Genomic DNA, 24,484 nt, shown 5'->3' with positions numbered 1-24,484 from the left:
GAGTTGAGTAACCGCATACGAAATCTAAATGACGGAGTTACTTTACGGTTTAGACATAGAGCTAATTACACTGAGATAGGTAGAGTAAAACAAAAGGAGGATGAAACCTTTGAAGAATATAAGATAAGAATGACAACTAAATTCAAAGTCCACAGTGGATTGCAAGATGATGGGAATGTAAATGGAGCATTCCAGCAACAATTAAAAAATGCTCTCCATGCAGGATCAAGAGATGGAATACGTTGCTGGGTTAATAAACATTACATAGGATTCGCTACAGGAACCATGGAGGACTATGTTAACCATGCCCTCCATGCAGAAAAAGTAATTAAGGAGAAGAAAAGTGGAAAGACAGGGGGAGTGTTTTATCAGGAGAGAGAAGAGGAAAAAGAGGGAGAGGTGTTCTACCAGGATAGCAGCAGAGGCCAAGGACGTGGTGGATACAGAGGAAGAGGAGGTTTTAGAGGCAGAGGCCGAGGAGGAAAATACAGAGGAGGATATCTACAAAACTCTAGAGCGTGTTGGTATTGTGGAAAAGAGGGACATATGGCCAGAAACTGTCCACAAAGATTAGATAAATTTAAATGACTAGGCAAATCAGATAAAAAAATTTATGAGGAGGACTCGTTAGGAGCAGAGGAGATTTTAAATCTCCAAGACCTACTAGTATTAGACACAGTAAAACCAGAGGTAACTTTATATGTGAATGGCAAAAGCATTGTTTTCCTGTGTGATACAGGGGCGTGTAGAACAACATGCAAAGAAATAATACCAAACGCTAAGCTCAGTGATCAAAGTGTAACTGTGCGATCTGCTAGTGGAAAGTTAACTAAAGTAGCTGAGTCAGAACCATTGTGGTTGAGAGACCCCCAAGGACAGACATGTCAGCTGTCTATTTTGTTGTTCCCGGAGTGCCCAGTAAATCTTTTAGGGCGTGATGGGTTGTTATTGTTAGGATTAGCACTAATACCCACTCCTCACGGACACATTGCAGTAAAAAGACGAGAGGAAATAGAAAAAGGGGATCTCTATGTAATTCAGGGATCAGGCCAGCCACATTACTATTACTCACTTGACGTTCCAAATAGACCTCCACATGAAACGGCTACAGCACTGATGAAAGAAGGCAAAAAAAAATTGTATCATGATTACAGGACCAAATGACTAAAGACAGCTTACACATAACCCTCTGGTACAAGCAGACACCTGGACCAGATAAGGAATATGAGAAGAGGTTAGCAAAAGCAACACCAGCTAGAATCACAGGAAATTACATATATTCAGATGGGGAAAGCACTGCTGTTTTAGGCATAACGTTGACACCAGATTTAAAGAAGCTGTTAAAATTGTGGTCACCGCCTCATGTTTCTCTGTACAAAAGTAAAAATCAGCAGTGGAAAGATTTGGGAGAAATAGTGTATAGAGGAGAGAGAGCATCAGATTGGAAAGAGACCTCAACAGGAATGTGGACCAGTGCATCCACTGGCCTCACTAGGAAGACTTTGTTCTGGCAATTCTCAGTGCAAGAGGGAATACACCTGCACTCAGAAAACACATGAAACATAATGATACTCACTGAAGATGAGGAAGAAATGTTAAAAAGTGTACCAGAAAAACTATGGTCTAAAGGACCCACTGATGTTGGGTTGGTTAAAGGAGCCTTACCTGTACAAATCAGACCAAAGACAGAATATAGACCGTGTGTGAAACAGTATCCACTAAAGCAAGATGCACATGAAGGAATAAAACCAGTAATTGATGACTTAATAGTAGCAGGTGTCATTATAAAATGTGAAGACTCTCCATGTAACACACCAATATTCCCCGTAAGGAAACAAGCACCATCAGTAGGATGGCGCATGGTACAAGATTTGCAAGCTGTAAATAATGCTGTAATACAAAGAGCTCCATGTGTTCCAGATCCATATACTCTATTAAACACACTAAGGCCAGACGCTAAGGTATTTACCGTAGTTGATATAAGTAATGCATTCTTTTCAGTACCAGTGGATAGAGATAGTCAATTTTGGTTTGCATTCACTTTTGACAGTCAAAGAGACACATATACGAGATTACCTCAAGGTTATTGTGAGAGTCCTACTATCTACTCTCAGGTAATGAGCGCTAGTATGGCTAAGTTTCAAACTCCACAAAATAGTCAAATTTTAATTTATGTGGATGATGTTTTGTTGGCATCTCCTAATATGGAAACATGTAGAATAGACACACTAGCCCTGTTAAAACATTTAGCAGAAGAAGGACATAAAGTAAATAAAAATAAACTCCAAATATGTAAGACGCAAGTGAAATATTTGACACAGTTTGAGTGCTGGAGGAAGAACAATACTGGAAGACAGAAAAACCGCTATCCTCTAAGCTCCCAAACCATTAACAAAAAGGCAAATTATGTCATTTTTGGGCCTAACAAATTACTGCAGAAACTGGGTACCAAACTATGCAGACATAACCGCACCTTTAAATAAGTTAATATATGAAGAAGATTTAAAGATGACTTCGCCCTTATGCTGGACCAGAGAGTCAGAAGAAGCATTCTGTAAGATAAAACAAATGTTGGTGTCCAGTACAGCGCTAGCTTTACCAGACTATAGTAAACCTTTTATTCAAATGGTGGACTGTAAAGGCCACTTCATGACTTCCGTACTGGTGCAACAGCATGGTGCTAAAATGAAGCCAATTGCATATTTCTCGTCAAAACTAGATAGCGTGGCCTGTGTGCTACCACACTGTGTCAGAGCAGTCATAGCAGCATCTATGGCAGTAGAAGCGGGTGCAGCCATAGTTTTGTTTCATCCACTTGTACTAAAAGTACCACATGCAGTCTCAGCGCTATTATTACAAACTAATATGACTTTTTTATCACCAGCCAGACACTTGTCGTGTATGTCTATTTTCTTATCCCAACCTCATTTAACAATAGACAGATGCACCGCGTTAAACCCGGCAACATTGTTGCCAGTACCTGATGATGGAGTGAAACACGATTGTCAAGAATTAGCTGAACAAACAGCTAAAAGTAGAGCAGATCTTAAAGATCAACCATTAGAAAGAGGAGAAGTGTTATTTGTAGATGGTTCCTCAAAGAAGAATGAACGAGGGAAAACCCAGACAGGCTATGCAGTAGTTACACAAAACACAGTGTTAAAAGCAGAACAATTACCCTCCCACTACACAGCACAAGCTGCAGAGTTAGTGGCATTAACAGAAGCATGCAAATTGATGAAGAATAAGGAAGCCACAATTTATACAGACAGCCAGTATGCTTTCGCTACAGTACACACTTTTGCACAATACTGGAAAAACAGAGGCATGGTTACCTCTACGGGTAAACCAGTAACTCATGCAGAATTGTTATCAGGCCTGCTGCAAGCAGTGCAGATGCCAAAAGCCGTTGCAATATGTAAATGTGCAGCTCATATGACAGGCACAGATGAAGTTTCTCTAGGAAATGCATTTGCAGATAAAACAGCAAAAGCAGCAGCAGCAGGACAGGTTCATGTGCTAACTGTGGAGGAATGTACAACTTTAGAGGACACTACACTAAAAGATATGCAACAACAAAGTCCTCAATCTGAAAAAGATATATGGTTAAAAAATGGAGCGAAGTTACAAAACGACATGTATGTATGACCAAATGGCAAACCTATCCTACCAAAAAATTTATACAAGTGGGCGGCAATATTGAGCCATGGTGTGACACATGTCTCAGCAGGAGGGATGGTAGGACAGATACATCAGCATTATACCACTTATGGATTTAACTCTTATTCAAAAAATTTTTGTAGATCATGTTTAACATGTGCAAGACACAATCCTCAAGGGAATTTAAGGCCACGTAGAGGGCGATTCCCTACACCTCAATATCCGTTCCAAAGTATCCATATGGACTTTATAGAGCTAAATCAAAGTGAAGGAAAGAAATACTGTTTAGTCATAATAGATGCTTTTTCAAAATGGATAGAGCTTTTTCCAACGAAACATCCAGATGCAATTACAGTAGCTAAGGCACTGTGTAAAGACATAATACCAAGATATGGAATTCCTGAGAAAATATATAGTGATAACGGCACACATTTTGTAAATCAGATAGTGAAAAAGATTGGAATAATGTTCCATATCGATCTAAAGAATCATTGTGCTTATCATCCTCAAAGTGTAGGCCTGGTAGAAAGAATAAATGGAACTATAAAAATAGATTAAAGAAATGTATTGAAGAAACAGGAAGACCATGGACACAGTGTCTTGATCTAGTGAAACTGTATATCAACATTACAAGCTCAATAGGTCTAACTCCGTATGAAATGCTATTTGGAAGACCTTATAGATTACCACAATTCAAAAATCAATGGGAATCTGATGATGAAGCTAACTTGGCAGATTATATGAGGAAAATGTTAGAAAAGCAAAAACAGGCATCTGTTGATAATAATCCTTCTGTTTCTCAGCAGGAGGCCCAATTAGTACTACCAGGAGATTGGGTGCTGGTACGAAGTATTAAGAAGAAGTATTGGTATTCAGCCAAGTGGGAAGGGCCCTATCAGGTACTGCTGACCACACCTACAGCCGTAAAAATAGCAGAAAGATCAACGTGGATTCATTTAACGCACTGTAAAAAGGTCATTTCAGTTGAAAGCTCCGATAGGGGAGGTGAGCCAAAGACTGACAATAGGGTAGATCCAGACGTTTAGAGGCTGGATAGACCTGAAAGTCAGTGAAGTTTTTACAAGACACCAAACCAAGTAGAGGAGATTGATTTTCGACTAAAATGACTCGGTTATCACGGGCCATCAGAGGATGGTTGGTGACTATATTCCTTATAATAACCTTTCTGCTAATATGGCACTTGTGGAAGCCACCCCGAGGGGATGGAACAGATACAGTACAAACACTAAATCAGCTGAAAGAAGGAAACAGACGTAGTTTAAGATCAGTTCAAAGACGATGGCCTAATCTGCCATACAATCCATGTAACAGTCCCCATAATGGAGAAAGAACCACAACTGAACTGTATTATGTATAACTGAATTGTCTGTTACAATGCAAGTAAGTTTGTTAGCACTGTATACATACCCCGGAATTCATTTAAACTGGCGGGATATGCAGCAGATCAGTGGAAAGGGTATATATTTTACCTAGACTCACAACAAGATAAAATTGAGAAAATAGATAGAGCTTACCAGCATGTTGGAGGGAACAGATGGGGCCAAGTGTTTGCATATAGTGGAAGTGGATGGTCACATGGTTCATACGGGTACCATCCACGTGCACAGAACTGGACTAAACGATTACAACTTGGTGTAGATAATAATCAGATAATTTTGAAGTTTAATACCACCGCAGTTCCTTTACAAGATAATAGTGAAGATCATGCTACACAGGCCCCATGTCATGTTTTAAGCCTTTGTGTATATAGACAGTCTGCTAAGGACCCCTGTGTACATTTGAGTCTCTGCCCTAATATAACCAGCCCTGCTGAAGCAGGACAAATAGAACAGAAAAATGACATCATAGGAGGCCTCACGACTGGCCCCAAAGGTGCTGTTAACATACAAATTGTTAACCATGATGGTGAGATAAAAGTTGATGAATGGTTTCAAGTTATAACAGGTATTACAGGACAAAGCAACAACTGGTTACTTATGGTAGAACAAGCTGCAAATACGACTAAAGGTGATTGTGTAGTGTGTATGGGTCCTAGGCCGATACTACAAATAGTACCTGCAACAATAGATAAAAAATGTGTTGTGGAAGTAATGAACAAAACTAATCCGAATATCACTTGTGCGAAGTGGGATTTTGTATTTCCAGTCACTATATCAGAAAAAGAGAAACCTATATTTTCCAAAAGAGTTGCATTTGGAAACTTTACTTGTATAAATATAACAGGAGGTGGAAAGCTTTTAGGCAATCTCTCCAGTGAATGGTGCTCTGAGGTAATAGTGACTGGACATTTCAAACCGGTGCCTCGAGGGGACATTTGGTGGTGGTGTGGTGATGACAGATTATTTGATAAATTGCCTAAAGATGTGAAAGGATTTTGTGCTTTAGTAACACTATTACTACCAGTGTCCATACACCCTATCTCTGCTAAAGAACTTACTGTTAACTTGTCTAGTGTTTTACCTGAGCAATGTCACCGCAAGAAAAGATCTGCAACTTGGTTATCAGACGGTGATCCTACATATATTGATGCAATTGGTGTACCACGAGGTGTTCCGGATGAATACAAATTAGTAGATCAGGTGGCAGCAGGATTTGAGTCATTTTTATGTTGGTGGTGTACAATTAATAAAAATGCAGACAGGATCAACTACATCCACTACAATGTTCAAAAGTTAGGTAATTGGACACAGAGCGGCTTCGAGGCGGTACATGGACAGTTGTCTGCAACTTCTCTCATGGCATTCCAGAACAGGATAGCCCTGGACATGTTGTTGGCTGAGAAAGGAGGTGTGTGTGCTATGTTCAGAGAGCAGTGTTGTACGTTCATCCCCAACAACACAGCTGCTGATGGCAGCCTTACTAAGGCCATAGAGGGACCCCGAGCTCTCAATGGCAAGATGAAAGAACACTCTGGGGTTGACACCTCAATGTGGGATTCCTGGATGGATGTCTTTGGAAAATATAAAGCTCTAGTGTCCTCTGTTTTGGTCTCTATAGCAGTGTTTGCTGCAATCTTATCTTTGTGTGGATGTTGTTGTGTGCCCTGCCTGCGTTCTCTTATTAAATGTCTAATTACTACAGCAATTTCACCCATGGAAGATAAAGTGGCTCAAATGTATCCCTTGCTGGATAGTAATTCTCAAACTGACGAGGAGAGTAGTGGAGAAGAAGACCCTATTAAAAACGTACTGGATTTGTTCTCAGGTTAAAAAGATTATAAATGTTAAAGACATTACCTCCAAGTGTAAACTTACTTGTGCTCATAAAAATGATCTCGCAGTTGAAAATCTTAATGAAGTGACTGAGCAGAGTGATATGAGAAGTTGAGCAAGAATGTGATAAACAGGAGGGAAATGTTAGAATAAATGTATATCAAGTGATTATCACAGTACTGCTCAACTTTTACTGACCCTGCAAGAATGCAGAAACCTGTGTTTTTATTAGCGGGAGCAGAGGTCATACCTCCGAAGAAGAAGCAACGACCTTCGAAGAAGATTTATGAAGAAAGGAGGATGTCGAAGCGAGATTACTTCGTTCATAAACTAACCCTCAATGTGTTTGAGTTTCTTGTGACTTATAACTTGAATATAAATCATATAACAAGCGTCTATTCATTCACTACTTGCAGCTGTGTATTCTCACCTTTAGAGCTGCAAGATTTTGTAACTAGGGACCACCCTAAGGAAATAAAAAGGGGGAGAACAGAAGAGATACTCCAGAGCGGGTAGAGAGTGTCACTGAGCACATCTCTGTTCTCCTTGCAAGTAAAATGAGCGCTGTTGTCCTTTGTCTTTCTTCCCTGTGTGTTTAATAATGTTCTAGGTGGGTTAAACCTGACAGCGTGACATGGTGTGTGGAGGATGTGGAGCCAGCTTCGATTTTCCCCATGACGAACCCGATATGAGTGTTTCCCTCCGTGTCTGCTGTTTTCAGGTATGCCACTGCTGATATGGCCATAGTAGAAGCGTCAGAAAAGACACAGAGTTCTCTGTATCTTGTGGAGCACAGAGAAGCAGGTATATATGGTCTGTCGATCTGAAGTTGTTCAAGTTCACACAGTGAGTCATTCCATAGTCTCCACTGTTCTTCCTTCAGTGCTGGCAGAGGAACATCCCATTCAGCTTGTTCGGCGGACAGCTCTCTGACTAAGGCCTTTCCTTGTATCGTTACAGGTGCCGCATATCATAAAGGCCATTGACAGTCGACAAAATTCCCCTTCGGGTGAATGGTTTTCGTTCTCTGGATACGTGGAAGGTGAATGTGTCTGGCTGCAGGTGCCAGGTAAGACCTAGACTCCGCTGTGGTGGCAAAGGGTCCACAGTCAACTCTAAATCCACCAGGTTTTTGGCCCTCTCTTCTGGTGGAAAGGCATCCATCACAGCACGGCTGTTCGATGCTACTTTGTGCAGTTTGATGCTGGACTCTGCTAGCATTTCCTTTGTTCTTTTCAGGACAGTGATGGCTTCGTCGTCAGTGGGAAATGAGGACAGCCCATCATCAACATAAAAGTTCCTCATGATGAATTGTTTAGCTTCGGCACCATGTTCTTTCTCTCCATGCAGTGCTGCTCTTCTCAGGCCATAGATGGCTACTGCAGGAGAAGGTGAGTTTCCAAAAACATGGACTTTCATACGGTATTCAGTGATCCGCTTGCTGGGGTCATTATCTTCATACCACAGAAATCTCAGGAAATCGCGATGGTCTTCCTCTACGATGAAGCAGTAGAACATCTGCTGAATGTCTGCTGTTACTGCTACAGGCTCTTTCCGGAAGCGCATCAGGACTCCCAGCAAAGAATTGTTCATGTCAGGCCCTCGGAGAAGAACATCATTGAGGGAGATGTTCTCATGCTTGGCACTAGAGTCAAAAACTACACGGATCTGGTCTTTTTTCTGAGGGTGATAGACACCGAAGATTGGTAAATACCAGCGTTCTTGGTGTGGCATTAGCACTGGAGCAGGCTCTGCTTGGTCTGAGTCGAGCATGGCTTGCATGAATTTGAAGAAGTGTTCCTTCATGGTGTTTTTTCTCCAGCATGTGGCGCAAGGACATGAGGCGGTTGATGGCATGCTGTCTGTTGTTGGGTAAACGCGGCCTGTTCGGCCTGAAAGGCAAGGGTGCTACCCAGCAGTTAGCTTCATCCATGTACACCTCTCTGTCCATGAGGTCCAGGAACAGCTCATCTTCAATGGACATCCTGAGCTTATCATCATGATGTGTTCTTTGAAACACATTACTGCCCAAGCTGTCATTGTTGAGGCTGGCTGCAGAGACACTTGGGAAGCTGTCGGGGGGCTCCAAGCTGTCAATCTTTTCTTTTACAACAAGGCTGCTGGTGCATGGGCTGAGAATAGAGTGACGCCCACTCACCAACACACTGGTTCTGAAGACACAGACATTGGTTGGTCTGTGCGCTCTTCCCAGGCAAACGTCACTGATGATCACCCACCCAAGGTCCAGCCGCTGGGCAAACGGAGCGCTGTGAGGTCCATTACATTGTTCTCTTACTTTGTGCACCTGGATCAAATCTCGCCCGAGGAGGAGGAGGATACATGCATCTGGGTCCAACGGTGGGATTTTGTCCGCCAGGTGCTCAAGATGAGGATAGTGTCTGGCTACCTCTGATGATGGTATTTCAGACCTCTCATCTGGTAGCATGTCACACTCAATCAAAGTAGGCAAGGGAATTTGTGTGATGCCATCTAGTGATTCCACAATGAAATTGCTGACACGTCTTCCTGCAGTCTCGAACACCCCTGAACATGTCTTCAGGGTGTACGTTGGTCCTTCCCCTTTAATGTCGAAGTAGTCACAGAATTCTGTCCTGCACAGTGACTTGTTGCTTTGTTCATCAAGAACAGCGTAGGTCTTCATAGCTCGGTCTCTTTGCCCTGCAGGATACACCAGCACAAGACAGATTTTGGAGCATGACTTTGAAGTGCCACAGATTTCTGTATATTTGGAAATCACTGATGGACCAGTCTCCCTCTGCTTCTGCTGTTGCTCCCCGCCATGGTTTGCAGCGCTCTGGTGAACATCTGCCTTCCATGGCGCTGGCCCTGGATGTAGTGCTGTAGGATGTCTGTCGCTGTTACACTCCATACATTGCACTGGCTTGTCACAGTCTTTAGCGACATGGGTAGATGATGCGCAGCACCTGAAGCAAATGTGTTTGTCCTTCAGATAAGCCTTTCTTTCTTCCAGCGTTTTGTTTCTGAAGCCACGACACTTTCTCAGAGGATGAGGCTTGTTATGTAGGGGGCAATGTTTGTCTGGATTATCTTCAGGTCGGGCTGTTGTAGTGCTGCCACTGTTGTTGCTTCCTGTTGAGATTTCAGTCTTTTTAACAGCTACTGATGTTCTCGTGTGTTGGTTGTACGGGTTGTTTTTCTTTGTTTTGGGAGCACACCATGTTGCTGCAATGCTGGCAAAGCTGGGATCATTGCGCATCTTTGCTTGTTCGCAGATGAAGTTGACGAAGACTGAGAATGGAGGATACGGAATTCTGTGTTGTTCTTTGTAACGTGACCCTACTGTGATCCACTTCTCTTGTAGGGTGTGTGGGAGTTTCTGGACTATCGGGCTGACTCCGCGGGAGGTGTTGAGATATGAAAGACCAGGTAAGTATCCATCTGTCTTAGCTGCCTCGAGCTCCATGAGAACGTCTCCAAGTTCTCTCAGTTTGTGATTGTCCCTGGCTGAGATTATGGGGAAATCTATCTTTTTCAGGAGGGCATTCTCAATATCCTCTGGCGAGCCGTAGACATCCTCCAGTCTCTGCCACAGCATCTTGAGACCCGTAGGTGTATTGTGAATGTGTACTGCTCTGATTCTTTTAGCTTGCTCAGATGATGATGGCCCAAGCCATTTACACAGGAGATCCAGCTCCTCTCTGGCAGGGAGCTTTAAGTCGTCAGTTGAGCTGATGAAAGATGCTTTCCAGGCCCAGTAATTCTCCGGCTTGTCGTCAAACTTCAGTAAGCCTGAACTCACCTGCTCACGTCGTATCAGGTACCTCCCTAGGTCAGTTGCAGCCGCTGTACTGGCGGGGCTGGCGTTGTACATCGGGCATGAATGGGTTTGATATGGCTGTGGGGGCCTGCGTTCATCTATGGTATTGGGAAGTTCCCTGTCACAGTATGATTTTCTTTGTGCATTTCTAGTGTTAGTGACATCATGTGAGCGATCAGTGGTTTCTCCTCGGTGCAAGTGTTGTGGCGTTACTTCAAAAAACTCATAGTCACTGATTTCCCTCAATGGCGTAGCACCCTGATTCCTGTAGTTCTGTGCTTCACCGCTGTCCATGGTAGGCTGGCGCACTGGTGGATGTGAACTTGTGGATGGCTTTGCATTGGGAGGTGAAGTTGTGACTGCATTTAATGAGTTGGCGGTTATTACACTCTGATAGGAGAAGTGGCCTGGATATTGAACAGGACTTTGCACTATAGTGCTCACATTGTGTATTTCATCTGGTTTCTGAGGCAGCATGTTTTTACTTAGCTGAAGTGGGTCCCCCTGCTTATATTCTTCAGCAGCTGCTTCTAGCAGCTCAGCTTCAGCCTGTGCAGCTGCTGCTGCCTTTTCCATTCTCAGTTCATGCAAACTAGCTTGTAGTATAGCTTGTTGTTTTAGCATCTCTGCCTCTCGTTTAGCGAATGCTAGCTCTGTACGTGTGGCTTCAGGTTTAGCTCGTGCTTTCAAAGCGAGGGAGCTGGCTACAGACAGTTTGCTGGTTCGTGAGCAGCTGGAAATTTGTGATCTTGTTTCTAGTTCTTCAAAATCCATCTCTTGTTTGCTCTGTGTCATGTTGATGACTTGTTTTTCCTTTCTACTCACAGGATGGAAGATTGTCGACCGTTGGAAGAGTCTGCCTTTTTACTATTCTGCCCCTGCTTGTGTGTGTTTCACGTCTTCTCGCCCGTTACACTAGCTCGGCAGATAGCGAACAGTTTCTCCAAAAAAGGAAGCTGAGGTTTCCTTTCAACTTTATTTAGAAATCACTGTAAAAAGGCAAACGTTTTCTGGCCATATAAAAAAAAAAAAAAGGATGGGAGTTCTCCCGCTGTCCGTCTCTCTCCAAAACTAGGTCAACTAAAACTATACCTGACTTCCTCTAGTCTGCACCAGCTACGGAAACACAGAAGGCACAAATTAGCGTTGCTGCAAAAACATCTGTGTTAAACTCAAACTCAAAACAATAACATCACATGGAATCAATTTTTACCATTTAGTGTTCAGATGATTTGCTACAGCTGTATTTAACTAAAAATATATTGCCCATTAGTGAACACCCCTCCTTGTACAGTCAGGTTCTGCTGCATGTTTGTGATGACTTTGTTGACATGAGATAAATGCGGCTCCTCGAACAGGACACATAGCTTTGCAACCCTCCTGAGTTATAACAAGACTGTCTACTCAATCAGGTAAGACTTTTAGTTTTTATCTTAATAGTAAAGTTAAAGCTTTATCTTACTGCTGCAGAAACTAAAGATAACAACTCAGAACTGGTACATTGTACCTTGTACAGACAAACCCTGCACAAAATACAAAAAAGATGGGGCGTTTAAGGCTCAGGAAGTTCTTTAATATATAGAGGGTGGATTATTTCAACAGTCTTTGGACAGGAACTCCAAATTGTTCCTCATATAACTGCAGGTGATGAGCTGTTGACATATTTTTGTATAAAAGCACTGTATGCCTATAAAAAGTGTTATATGAATGTGTGAACATATACATGGCCATGACCTCATGTAAAGCATTTTGAAGTGCCAATAAAACAATCAAACAAAAAAGAAACATGCAGTGCATTTATCTGTTTTCAAATACAGACAGCACTTTTGCTGGAACTGGTATTATTGCTCTCATTTTAATGCTTATTTACAGTACAGGCCAAAAGTTTGGACACATTTTCTGTTCATTTGAATGAGAGGGTGTGTCCAAACTTTTGTCCTGTACTGTATTTAGATTAAAGGAGGCTGATTCAGCACAGCATTTAAGGAACCAAAGGCAGACAAAGTCCTGATTGTTGTTGTGCTACAATTAGTCATGTAATGAAAATCATCAGTACCAACTGGTTAGCTGCTGAGAGGCCAGAAGTATCGCTGAATAAATTCCTCACAATTAAAACACAGGTTTTTGTTTAGACACCTACTTGACTTACAATGATTTCACATTCACACAATTCAGGTATGGACTTGCTGTCCCCTGAGTTTATAGATAGACAGATAGATAGGCAGATACAGTACAGGCCAAAAGTTTGAGCACACCTTCTCATTCAAATGAATAGGAAAGTATGTCCAAACTTTTGGCCTGTACTGTAAATAGATAGATGTACTTCAGTGATCCCAAACTGGGAAATTCTTCCGTTACAGCAGCCAGATATCAGACAAACTGCACAACATAAAATACAATGCAAAAAAGTTATTTACAACAGCAAAATATACAAATGTGCAAGTTAACATACATCAAAATATGTATGTACTAAAATTGTATATGTTACTGCTTTGAGCCAGTAATGAGCAATACTAGTCATAAAATCCAAATTAAGTGGACTAAATGAAACTAAGGATTTAGTGACATGTATGTCAACAAAAACAGCAAAAACAAGCAGTCGTGGAAAGAAGTGAATTAAATAAATGAAACAGCATCTGAAGGCTCTGACGTTTTATTCATTCACCTTCAGTCGCAGGTCCCAGCTCACATTGAGCGAGGGCGGGGTAGATCACCAATTAACCCAAACATGCATGTCTTTGGACGGTGGGAGGAAACCCACACAGACAAAGGGAGAACATACAAACTCCACACAGAAAGGCCCCAGGCCTGGAACTTCTTATTGTGGGGTGACAACGCTAACCACTATGCCGACCACCCTGAGTTTAACAATGTGTAAATTATGAATTTGCATTTGTAAAGGTACAAATGAATGTCACCAGGTGCTCAAAAGTGATCAGAAAAAAATTGATTTGTGGTTTTACTTTCATGTTCATTCTTCTCTGCTGTAAAGTTGAATCGGCAATGGCATATCCCTTGACAACCTGGAACACTGGCCTGTTTGACTGCTTTGATGAAGTAAAATCCTGTAAGAAAAAGAATCAAATTTATTTTACACATAATCTGTCACATTTAATGTTCCTTTCACGGATACAAACAAACTTAGATTGTCATCCTATAAATTCCAACTCGTGTTTTGCAGGTTGCTATGGTTTCTGGTGTTGCCCTTGCCTTGCCTGCACAGTTTCAGGAAAATTTGGGGAGAACCGTTGTCTCCCATTATGTGACCTCTGCAGCCCCGCCATAACAGCAGCCTGTGGAATACCTCTTTGTGCACCTCCTGCTGCCTCGGCTCTGAGGGTTGGCATTCGAGACAGATATAATATTCAGATATGAGACTAGTGAAGGAATTATCAAGTACATATTGACATACATCGCGCATCCTCTGCTTCATCCAAACAGCCACATGAGCAGTAAAGCTTGTTTTTGTGTAGGGCTGGACCACCATTTGCTTTGTTCACCCATTTTCTCCTGCGTTTCTTAATTAGGGAGGTTAACCTTTTTGGTTTTGTTCTTTTTGTTTTAGGTCAGTTACCTCTCCCTCAGTTCGATTTCTTTTGTTTGTCGTTTTGGACTGGGTCCACCCAAAGCCTACCTTAGTTTAGTATCACTTTTACATGAAATAAAACGTCTTTTTCTTATATTTAACTTTTCATCCTGGCTGTAGCTGTTTGGATCTTTGGGAAGATGGGGCTCCCATGGATGAGGCACAACATGCACAATTGCACTAAGGTGTAAAATGCCCTAAAGAAATGGTCAAAAAATATTTTAGTCCTCTTACTGAAACTAAAATTAGGATTTTGTGCTTTTCTCTATCCAATAATACTACAGGTTACAGGTTTTGGCCTGTTACTTAAATAAAACAGGAAATTTTGTAATTACTCTGATCATGAAAAAAATCTATGTTTCATAGCGATGGCAAGAATCAAATTTATGCTTTCTTCAGTCATACAACACCACGAAAACTCAGTCATCTTCTACCACTTATCCATTTCCAGGTGGAAGAGGGAGAAGTGTGGGAAATGGACATGAGCAGTTCTTTTCTCTTGCAAGTCACCACATGTGGCACAGTCTGTTACTCACAGAGTGAATTTTCACCCTTGGTGGCTGTGTCGATTTTCATATACTGTTTGTGTTTAGGAAACACTGTGCGGTGTGATTTTATTGTGTGCTCAGGATGCTAGTGTGCCAATTTGTCTTTACATAGAAGTTATTTGATAGCAGATATATACATTAAAAAAAAACTGAGCCCGGAAAAGAAACGGCTCAGCCAGGGGCCTGGTCCGGTTCACAACTCAGATTCGTCCAAATACAGGAGAACAGCAGTCCTCTTTGTATTTGTTCTATCTCACCGGAACATGGACAGAAAAACATTCGTGCACACAAGTGCAAAGGCGATATAGAGTCACATGTAATCCTCTATGTCAGTGTGTTAGGACGGTGGACTACCTGCAGGTCTCCCTCAGAAGCAGGGAGAAGGGAGGGGCCTGTGGGAAGATCGAAAAACAAGATGGTATGAAGCCCTCATTTCTTTAAATGTTCTGTAAGCAATTTTCACTGCCACTAGATGTCGTAATTAACCACCTTTACACCACAGCCACACCGCTGCCCTCGATTCAACAGCAAATACGGTCATGTAAGATTATGTTGCCATCAAGTTCATTTGTACATGAGGAGAGGAAAAGTTCTGAGTCTACCTGGAAACCTTTAGCCATGGGGTTGTGTGTTTCAGTAAAACTCCACAGCTGTATTGGGGAAGAAACCCAGCCTTAAATGCTCTTCTACAGCTCAGGAGACAAAATTGGGATTCTCTTTTGAGCCTCATTTTAGTTTCTATTTTGTCAAACCTGTTTGTCATGTTTCTCCTAAAATCCAGGAGAAATAGGTGAGACAACAATTTGCAGGAGTCATAGTTGAGACTAGAGGAAATAACTTGCAGTCTCATTCAAGGCTCATTCTTTTCTCTGATGAGACTTTTGAGCAATATGTGAGGTTACACACACACACACACACACACACACACAAAAAAAACTTGTATTTTAATTTTTTGTACAAATTTACCAAACAGCAATGTTCTGTGTATTGATGTGTTATTTTCAATGGAACACACACAACCTGATCACCCACCTGACTACTGAATTTGGAGTTTGTCCAAATGTCATATTTAAAAGTGAGTAAAGCAAATTAACATCAGCAGAAGATGTGCATTTATACATATACATGGAGACAATTTTAGTTTAGGCATTAAAACTACTGGATTGGGATGAGAGTGAAGCTGGAAATAACAAACGCAAAAATAGCACTCTACAACTCTTTCAAGTTCTTAATAATCTTTTCAAATTCCATAGCCTGTGCTTCTGTCAAATGGCCAAGCGACCCTTTCAAATTCTTAAGGGCCTCTGAATTGTTCAACCGATCCGACAACAATCCCTCATCAGGCTCAGGAACAGCATCATCCATACATTCACCTGAAACCAGTCCCACTTCACCAGTCCCCAGGCAGGACTCACTGGCATTGCCCCCTCCTGGTCAGCACTGGACACACTAGAGGAGGGAGCATAATATGGTTTAAGAAGATTGACATTGGAACAGTTTTACAGGTTTCCTATGACCAGGGGTTGAAATCAAATAATTTTCATCTGAAAAGCTTAAGCAATTGGGGGGGACAAAATGTGATCAGGGACAAGGATCTGACAGACTAAACAGAAAACAGGACTTAAATACACAGTGACTAGACAAGACACAGGTGAATCACATTAGGAGCTGTGTCACAAGCAAAAATTTATCACAAGATTTTAAAAATAAAACAGGGCATGAACACAAAATTCAATCCCTGACAGTTATGAGCACAGTTAAAAGTATTTTGAGGTGATTATTCAGTTTTGTAACTAGATTCAAGTGTTTCGAGAATGTAGTTTGAAAAATTGGTTTTGTGTGCAGTTTTGTGAAAAAGGTAGTTTAAAAAAATGTTTTAGCAATTGTGAAAAACTAACGAAACAAATGTTTTATCCGATTAATCGATGGAATTTTTGGTAGAATACTTGATTACTAAAATGTTCAATAGCAACAGCCCTACACTACAATGTACAGTATTGAGTGTTTTATGTTCTTCATTTATTTCTAAAATGATTTAGAGACCCAACAGATCCCCCCACGAGCAAGCACTTGGCAAAAGGGGCAAGGAAAGACTTCCTTTAAGAGGCAGAAACCTCAGGCAGAGCCAGACTCGGGGGGGGGGTTATTTTTAAACCAACTCTATTTTACTCATTTTCAGAGACAGGTTTAATCACATCTTTCTGTCACTTTGCATCACAAACGCACAAATTGATCAGAGCAGCTGATCGCAGAAGAGGAGCTGGTCCTCCTCCACTGAGCACAGGACCAGACCCTGAGTCCAGGCCTCTTTGAACTGGTCCAGGTCTTGCATTTCTCTGTAATATTTAAAATCAGTCAGCATTCTGGCTTTCCTGCTGAACAGGAGGACCGAGTTAGTGTCCACATTGTCCTCAACCTTCCTCTTCCTGGAGACGTAGATGGTCATTTTTGACTGTTTCAAGATTAATTTGATCATCGGGCTCTTGTTTTTGGTGGCCCTCCTTTACCTGAGTCCCAGGATGAAGGTCTGGAGAGGGAACACCTTTCTTCCTTTCCTTTCCTGAGCAGTTTGTCCAGCAGGGAGAACAGGGGGCGAGGCGAGGACACTGGGAGAAACAGTGGAAGACTGTTTCTACGACACCACAGAAGGGACACTTGTTGTCCCATGCAGAAGTCACTGCCACTGAAGGTTGGCCACCTTTTTGGTGAGTGGAGGTTTGTAGAGGCTCCTCCACTCAGGCCGGACCTCCTCACTTAGGCCCAGGTGAGCTCTCCAGAGGGAGTCAGCTCTCTGCAGCTTCTTCTTGTTCAGTCACTCCACCATCAGCACTGACAGGACTTTACCTCTGGCCTCTCTGAGGCTCATCTCTGACCGACTGCCTGAACTTTGACCCCCACCAGACCACCAGGGACGGACACTGGGGGGGGGGGGGTCGTCACACCAGCACTGTAGTCTGTCAGCAGGAGCAGCTCCTCCAGTGGTCCAGTGCAGCTTGTCCCAGAAGAAGTCCACCAGGACTGCTAGGATCCTGGAGAGCAGAAAATTGGAGAGGAGGGGGTCAACACAGGCCAGCTTAAACATAAACACCAGATTGTTTATCACTAGTGTCCATCCTCTGTATGACATTCTGGGCAAGAGCCAGCCCCACCTCCTCAGTCTGCCCTGTGTGGTTTCTAAGGCTCCGTCCCAGTTCTTCTTTTAAAAACAGTTCATCACCTAAAAACACAGGTACTTTAACCCTCCCGTCCTCCAACACAGCCCCCCTGGTAAGACCAGCTCATTTAGAGGGTCATTTTTTTTTTTTTACTATCAAAACTTCACTCTGGCTGAAGACAGTTTGTTAAAAAGTGCCACATTCTCCTCTAAAACACAAATGTCCCTCTGTGTTTAAAATCACTATTATGTCGTCAGCGTACACTGACGGATTTACTGCTGTAGGACATCCGGGGAAGACCACCCCTGCCAGCCCCTCCCCCTCCCTCCCTGCTGCACCCCCCTGTGGACCGGTAAAGGTGCAGCCAGACCAGGCCCTGAACCGGGGGCTGCTGCTGTGACTAGATCCTGACTGCTGGAGAATGTCTGGGAGAGAAGTAACTCTCTGAGCTGCTCTAGGTCGGCCCACACCGACAACAGGGGTCTGGCTAGCTCACTTAATCTCACCTCCATATGTCGAAACAAACTGCATTTTTGACATTTAGCGTAATCACTAAAGGAAGTTGAGAAGGAAACTAAACATGAAACACAGAGCAGGAGAGGGGGAAAAAGTGAGAGGCCATTGGTAATCACTAAGTTATGTTAGCTTCAAGAGATGTTCAAGAGTTTCAGTCGGAGGCTGAACGAGGCAGATGACACCATCCACAACTGTTGGGGGCGGGGTGCAGACATATATACACAAGAAGTGTTACATATATATGTTTTCTTTTTTAAAAGACAGAAGTTTATACTTACATCTGATGTAGGCACTTGTGTCCTGGGGGGTGACCCCGGGATGTCCTCAGCTCCACAGCCTCTGTCAGAGGTGGTGGTGGCAGCTCCACTCAGGCCTCTGCCTTCTTTCTGTTGGCTAAGCAGTCTCTTTTTTTTTTTTTTTTTAATTTGTAGATTTTATTTTCGTTTGTGTACACGTCACTTTTTGAATTACTTCAATAAAAATGGGTAAACATTGTATGTGTTCATTTACTCAGTGGGCTATTAAATGAGATGACGTTAAAACATTTTATTAGGGGTTTAAATGAATATTTATTTTGTTTAATAGCTTAAGTCAATTTAAAAAAAATGAACTCTGAGATGGGAAAGTCTGAATATCCGGTTCCAGAACAGCTGATGTGAGTTGGTTCAATCAACTCTGAGTATGTCGACCTTGAGACAACCGGGAAAAAAAAAAGATGCAGTTATATCAACCCGATGGAGTTGGAGGTGTTAATGCAGGCCCATGGAGAGGATGAGCACATGTTTCACCGCTGCAGCAGCAAAGGAGAAACATCATGATAAAAAGTGACTACCCAAGTGAACGAGTAGGTTTGGATGCACTCTTTGATTGATTTGACATTGAAGTGTTTATTCTGTGAAACAGACAGGCTGCAAAGTAGTTGATGAAAAATATTTGTATTGATTGAAAAATAATGAAATGAAATCAGAGCAAGCACTTGGAAGGTTTAATCTCAGGTTGGGGGGGCAGAGAGGGAGGGGGGGGAAGAGAGAGGGGAAGAAGGGGGGAGAAAGAGGAGGGGGAGAAAGGGGGGGGAAAGAGAGGGGGGAAAGAAAGGGGGGAAAGAGAGAGGGGGGAAGAAAGAGGGGGGGAAAAAAGGGGGGGAAAGAGAGGGGGAAAAAGGGGGAAAGAAAGGGGGGGGAAGAGGGGGGAAAGAAAGGGGGGGAAAGAAAGAGGGGGGGGAAGAAAGGGGGAAAAAGGGGGAAAGAAAGGGGGAAAGAAAGAGGGAAAGAAAGGGGGGGAAAGGGGGAAAGAAAGGGGGGGAAAGAGGGGGGAAAGAAAGGGGGGGAAAGAAAGGGGGAAAGAAAGGGGGGGGAAAGGGGGAAAGAAAGAGGGGGGGGGGAGAAAGGGGGAAAGAAAGGGGGGGGGAAAGGGGGAAAGAAAGAGGGGGAAAGAGGGGGGGAAAGAAAGGGGGAAAGAAAGGGGGGGGGGAAAGAAAGGGGGGAAAGAAAGGGGGGGGGAAAGGGGGAAAGAAAGAGGGGGGGAAGAAAGGGGGAAAGAAAGGGGGGGGGAAAGGGGGAAAGAAAGAGGGGGAAAGAGGGGGGGAAAGAAAGGGGGGAAAGAAAGGGGGGGGAAAGAAAGGGGGAAAGAAAGGGGGGGGGAAGGGGGAAAGAAAGAGGGGGGGGGAGAAAGGGGGGAAAGAGAGGGGGGAAAGAAAGAGGGGGGGAAAGAGGGAAAGAAAAAGGGGGAAAGAAAGGGGGGGAAGAAAGGGGGAAAGAGAGAGAGAGAGAGAGAGAGAGAGAGATTACAAACAAACAAACAAACAAGAAACATAAATTTTAATAATAGTTTAATTAACTATTTTTTCTAAACTGAGCCCTAAATAAAAAAACAACAGCTCAGCCAGGCGCCTGGTCCGGTTCGCCTCCCAGATTCGTCCAAATACAGGAGAACAGCAGTCCTCCTGTACTTGTCCTCTTCTGGGAGGCTTTTCAGGACGAGCCTCAGATCGTCCAAGTTGACACAGAGGCCCCCACCGACAGCGCCCCTTACCGAAAGGCACCGTCAGTGACTCTCAGGCCGGAGCCTGAGCGTCCCCCAGAGTCTCAGGACGTTCAGCTCTCCCCTGTGGGGAGATGTGAAGAGGAGACAGCTCACAGCTGCTATTTATACTCCCCGGGGGAGGCAGGTAGACGTCACGGTGACATCGAAGGGGTGAGGGAGTTTGGACGTCACTGTCACTCTAATCGCTGATGATTGGTCGAAAACATTGGAACTCGCACCTGATTGGCTGCTGCCCCATGTGCCCGAATCTTAGTGAGCGGGATGGCGGGAGCTATCAGAGATGGAGAGATGACGGCAGAAAAGGGTGGAGCTGCTGTAAACTGCTGCGTTTAGATGCGGAGCTGGCCAGAAAGTCATCACGTGACAGTGTCCACAAAACCAGAGTCGCAATCAAATGTCTTTCAAACGACGTGCAGTTGTCATGGAGACTAATCTCGTCGGCCCAGTGCTTGAAGACACAATGACGTCACACGCCCTCCCTCAGAGCATCCGAGCTGCCTGCCAGTCTGTCTGAGCTCAGCTAACGTCCTTTCAGTAAAGCAGCATGACATCGGTCACATTTGAAACAATAACAAGGTGTAATTGCATGACTTTAGTGACAATCAAGGCTTAAGACGTGAAAGTGGGTGTTATGGGGCTCTGCCTCCCTGTTTGTGAGGATGTCTGGATATATCGGTGGAGTCCTGGCTGCTCAAACTGTTTTTTTGTTTTTGAACTGTGGTTTGTCTCTGCAGCAGTGATCACTACACACAAGGTGGTGGCAGCAGCAGCAGCAGCAGCAACAGGCAGGTCAGGGAGGCTATTGTAACATCTGGCCACCGCTACAGATGGAAACTGGCCTTCTGGCTATCTGGTACATATTTACTGAAGAGTTCATTAATATGTATCACAGTGAAATAGTAATTCAAATAAATAAATAGAAAAGATTGTAGTAAATGCACAGTTATGAAAAGGAATCATTTTAAACAACCTAATTGAAATGTATTTTGAGATCATTTGTCTAACTTAATCCTTTTTGGCTGCAGGTCACTTGTGTTACCATTTATTTTGTCACAGTGAAGCACTGATTTGACTCTTCTCATACATAAAAATACTATAATATTAGATACTGTATCAGAGAGGCTGCGGCATCTGCAATTGAGCACATTATAATTCTGATTTCAAAGGGATTTTGGAAATGACTTGCTGAGGAATTACTTTGAGAACAGTAGCCAAAAGCAAGGTAAATAAGTGTATTTATGTGATTATGTATAACAAAATATTAATAATAATATAATATAATATAATATAATATAATAATATAATATGGGAGTGTATTGCTCTGATTCTGTGACATGGAACTTATTTTTACCATTTAGTATTCAGATGATTTGCTACAGCTGTATTTAACTAAAAATATATTGCCCATTAGCGAACACCCCTCCTTGTACAGTCAGGTTCTGCTGCATGTTTGTGACTTTGTTGACATGAGATAAATGCGGCTCCTCGAACAGGACACATAGCTTTGCAACCCTCCTGAGTTATAACAAGACTGTCTACTCAATCAGGTAAGACTTTTAGTTTTTATCTTAATAGTAAAGTTAAAGCTTTATCTTACTGCTGCAGAAACTAAAGATAACAACTCAGAACTGGTACATTGTACCTTGTACAGACAAACAAAATACAAAAAAGATGGGGCGTTTAAGGCTCAGGAAGTTCTTTAATATATAGAGGGTGGATTATTTCAACAGTCTTTGGACAGGAACTCCAAATTGTTCCTCATATAACTGCAGGTGATGAGCTGTTGACATACTTTTGTATAAATGCACTGTATGCTTATAAAAAGTGTTATATGAATGTGTGAACATATACATGGCCATGACCTCATGTAAAGCATTTTGAAGGGCCAATAAAACAATCAAACAAAAAAAGAAACATGCAGTGCATTTACCTGTTTTCAAATACAGACAGCACTTTTGCTGGAACTGGTATTATTGCTCTCATTTTAATGCTTATTTACAGTACAGGCCAAAAGTTTGGACACATTTTCTGTTCATTTGAATGAGAGGGTGTGTCCAAACTTTTGTCCTGTACTGTATTTAGATTAAGGAGATGTCTCACTTATTTACTCTTTAATCAGACCATGAACAAGTTGTTCTAAAGTTAAGTGAAACTGCAAATTATTTATGTGTTCTGCTACCTAAACCTAATGTATCTCCTAAAGAAGAAGTGGATTTTAAGGAGACTACACCTTTAAAAATAGACAATTAACTAAAGGTGCATTTATCAGGTGAAGAACCAAATAGCTACAGAATAGAGAAACTAATTCCAGGTGGGTTTTTTTGCTGTTGAAAAAAGAAATGGGAGGAGAACATTGCATTGTACTGATATGAAGCTAATTTCAACATTTACAGTAAACGATACACTTTTAATTTTAATTCCTATCCATGTGAAAGATTCATCTCTGAAATAATGTGAAAAGGAACTCTGATATTGAGGAGGGCCTTTAAATAATTTGTAATTCAGCACTAACAAGAAAAAAATAAAATAAAACAGCACTCCTCTCAATGAAATAAGAAAAATTATTAGGTCTTGATGCTCTTTAAGTTGAATTTAAAAAATATTTTTTTGGATATTCAAAATACTTTTTAGGCTATGCTTAAAGAATATATTGGACAGAGAGAAATGAGTACAGCTATGAACGAAGGCATTGTTTCTCTGAGAGCAAAACCAGATAAAGACATTTTATAAGTAAACAATAGGTGGCTTAACACTCTTATCTATTTATTACAAAATCTAGACTCTACCTTATGCAAATAGATTAAAACATTGAATAATATTGTTGCTGAAACTTAGGCTTTGTCTGAAGTTGACATATCAGTAATGATATTGACAGAGGTGGAAATAGTCCTGAAAATTTGTACTCAAAACATGTACTGTTACATTTGTTAAATTGGACTCAATTACAAGTGTTAAAAATACTTCAGTAAAAGTAGAAAGTACTCTTCTCAAAAACTACTCAAAGTATTAATTACTTTATAACTGATATACTGTTTACAAGGAATTTTGTTTGACAAAAATGCACAGAGCAGCTTAAACCTTTCCCAATACACTGCGAACAACAGGAAGGTGTCCTAAACTCTTAGACATAATAGCATTTCTGTCACACTTCACTTTCTGAACCTTTTGATCAGTTTCAGTAAGAGCTGGTTTTCCAAGTCTCTCCGACTTCATTTGGTATGATTATTATGAGGAGCGTAAAGAGTGTAAACACACGGCACACACTGACATATGAATAGCTCACTGACTCCACAAGTCACACCATTCCAGTCAGCCTCAATTTATCCAACTGTAATACTGTTGAAGGACTCCAATAAGCAGGAATAATAAAATAGAAAAGGCAAAATTACATAAATACTGCACACAAAATAACTATGTGGGTTTTGCACAAAACTGCAAGAGATTAGAGTGAAGTCATTTTAATGGATTTTATATGTTTGCAGCTGTTTTGATATTTACATAGTGAAAAGTGGGGTTACATCATGCTGACAAAAGCAAATATGGACGGATCTGAGAAACTCTCTGCTGCTCACAGAGATGAGAATTCACTCTTATCCGCTTTTGAGCGGTGATCATTTATATATATATATGGGATTCAAACTTCCCAGCAGCAGTTTTTTTTTTCTGCTTCCGAGTACACTAAAATGCAATATAACTACACTTATACTCTTACTTTACTTCTACAAATAATTTCTAAAAATAATTGCTTTGTCTACTTACCGCTTTCACAAAATGTATCGCTAAAAGATGTGAACTCTGAACCCTGTGGCTGCCGCAGGCAAAAATGACAGCATTACAAAATATCATTGGACAAGAGCGCTGTCAATAACGGATGCCGCATTGTGATTGGTCAATATAATAGTTGGGTGGATTTAACGCAGTCGGGGGAGGGGGGCACCGAAGGA

The 24,484-nt window shown here is 42.0% G+C and overlaps 1 long non-coding RNA gene across 1 annotated transcript; it reads left to right on the top strand.

Annotated features, from left to right (window-relative positions):
• The first annotated feature begins 11,984 nt into the window (after nt 1-11,984).
• Nucleotides 11,985-14,039, top strand: LOC115042549 (uncharacterized). The gene is made up of 3 exons (XR_003840682.1): nt 11,985-12,104; nt 13,685-13,759; nt 13,874-14,039. It is a non-coding gene; the product is annotated as an uncharacterized LOC115042549 (long non-coding RNA).
• Nucleotides 14,040-24,484: the final 10,445 nt, after the last annotated feature.

Source organism: Echeneis naucrates, chromosome 4 (assembly GCF_900963305.1).
Source record: "Echeneis naucrates chromosome 4, fEcheNa1.1, whole genome shotgun sequence".
Classification (NCBI taxonomy): Eukaryota; Metazoa; Chordata; class Actinopteri; order Carangiformes; family Echeneidae; genus Echeneis; species Echeneis naucrates.
Note: the sequence above shows the minus strand (reverse complement) of the source record. Positions and strands in the feature narration are given on the sequence as shown.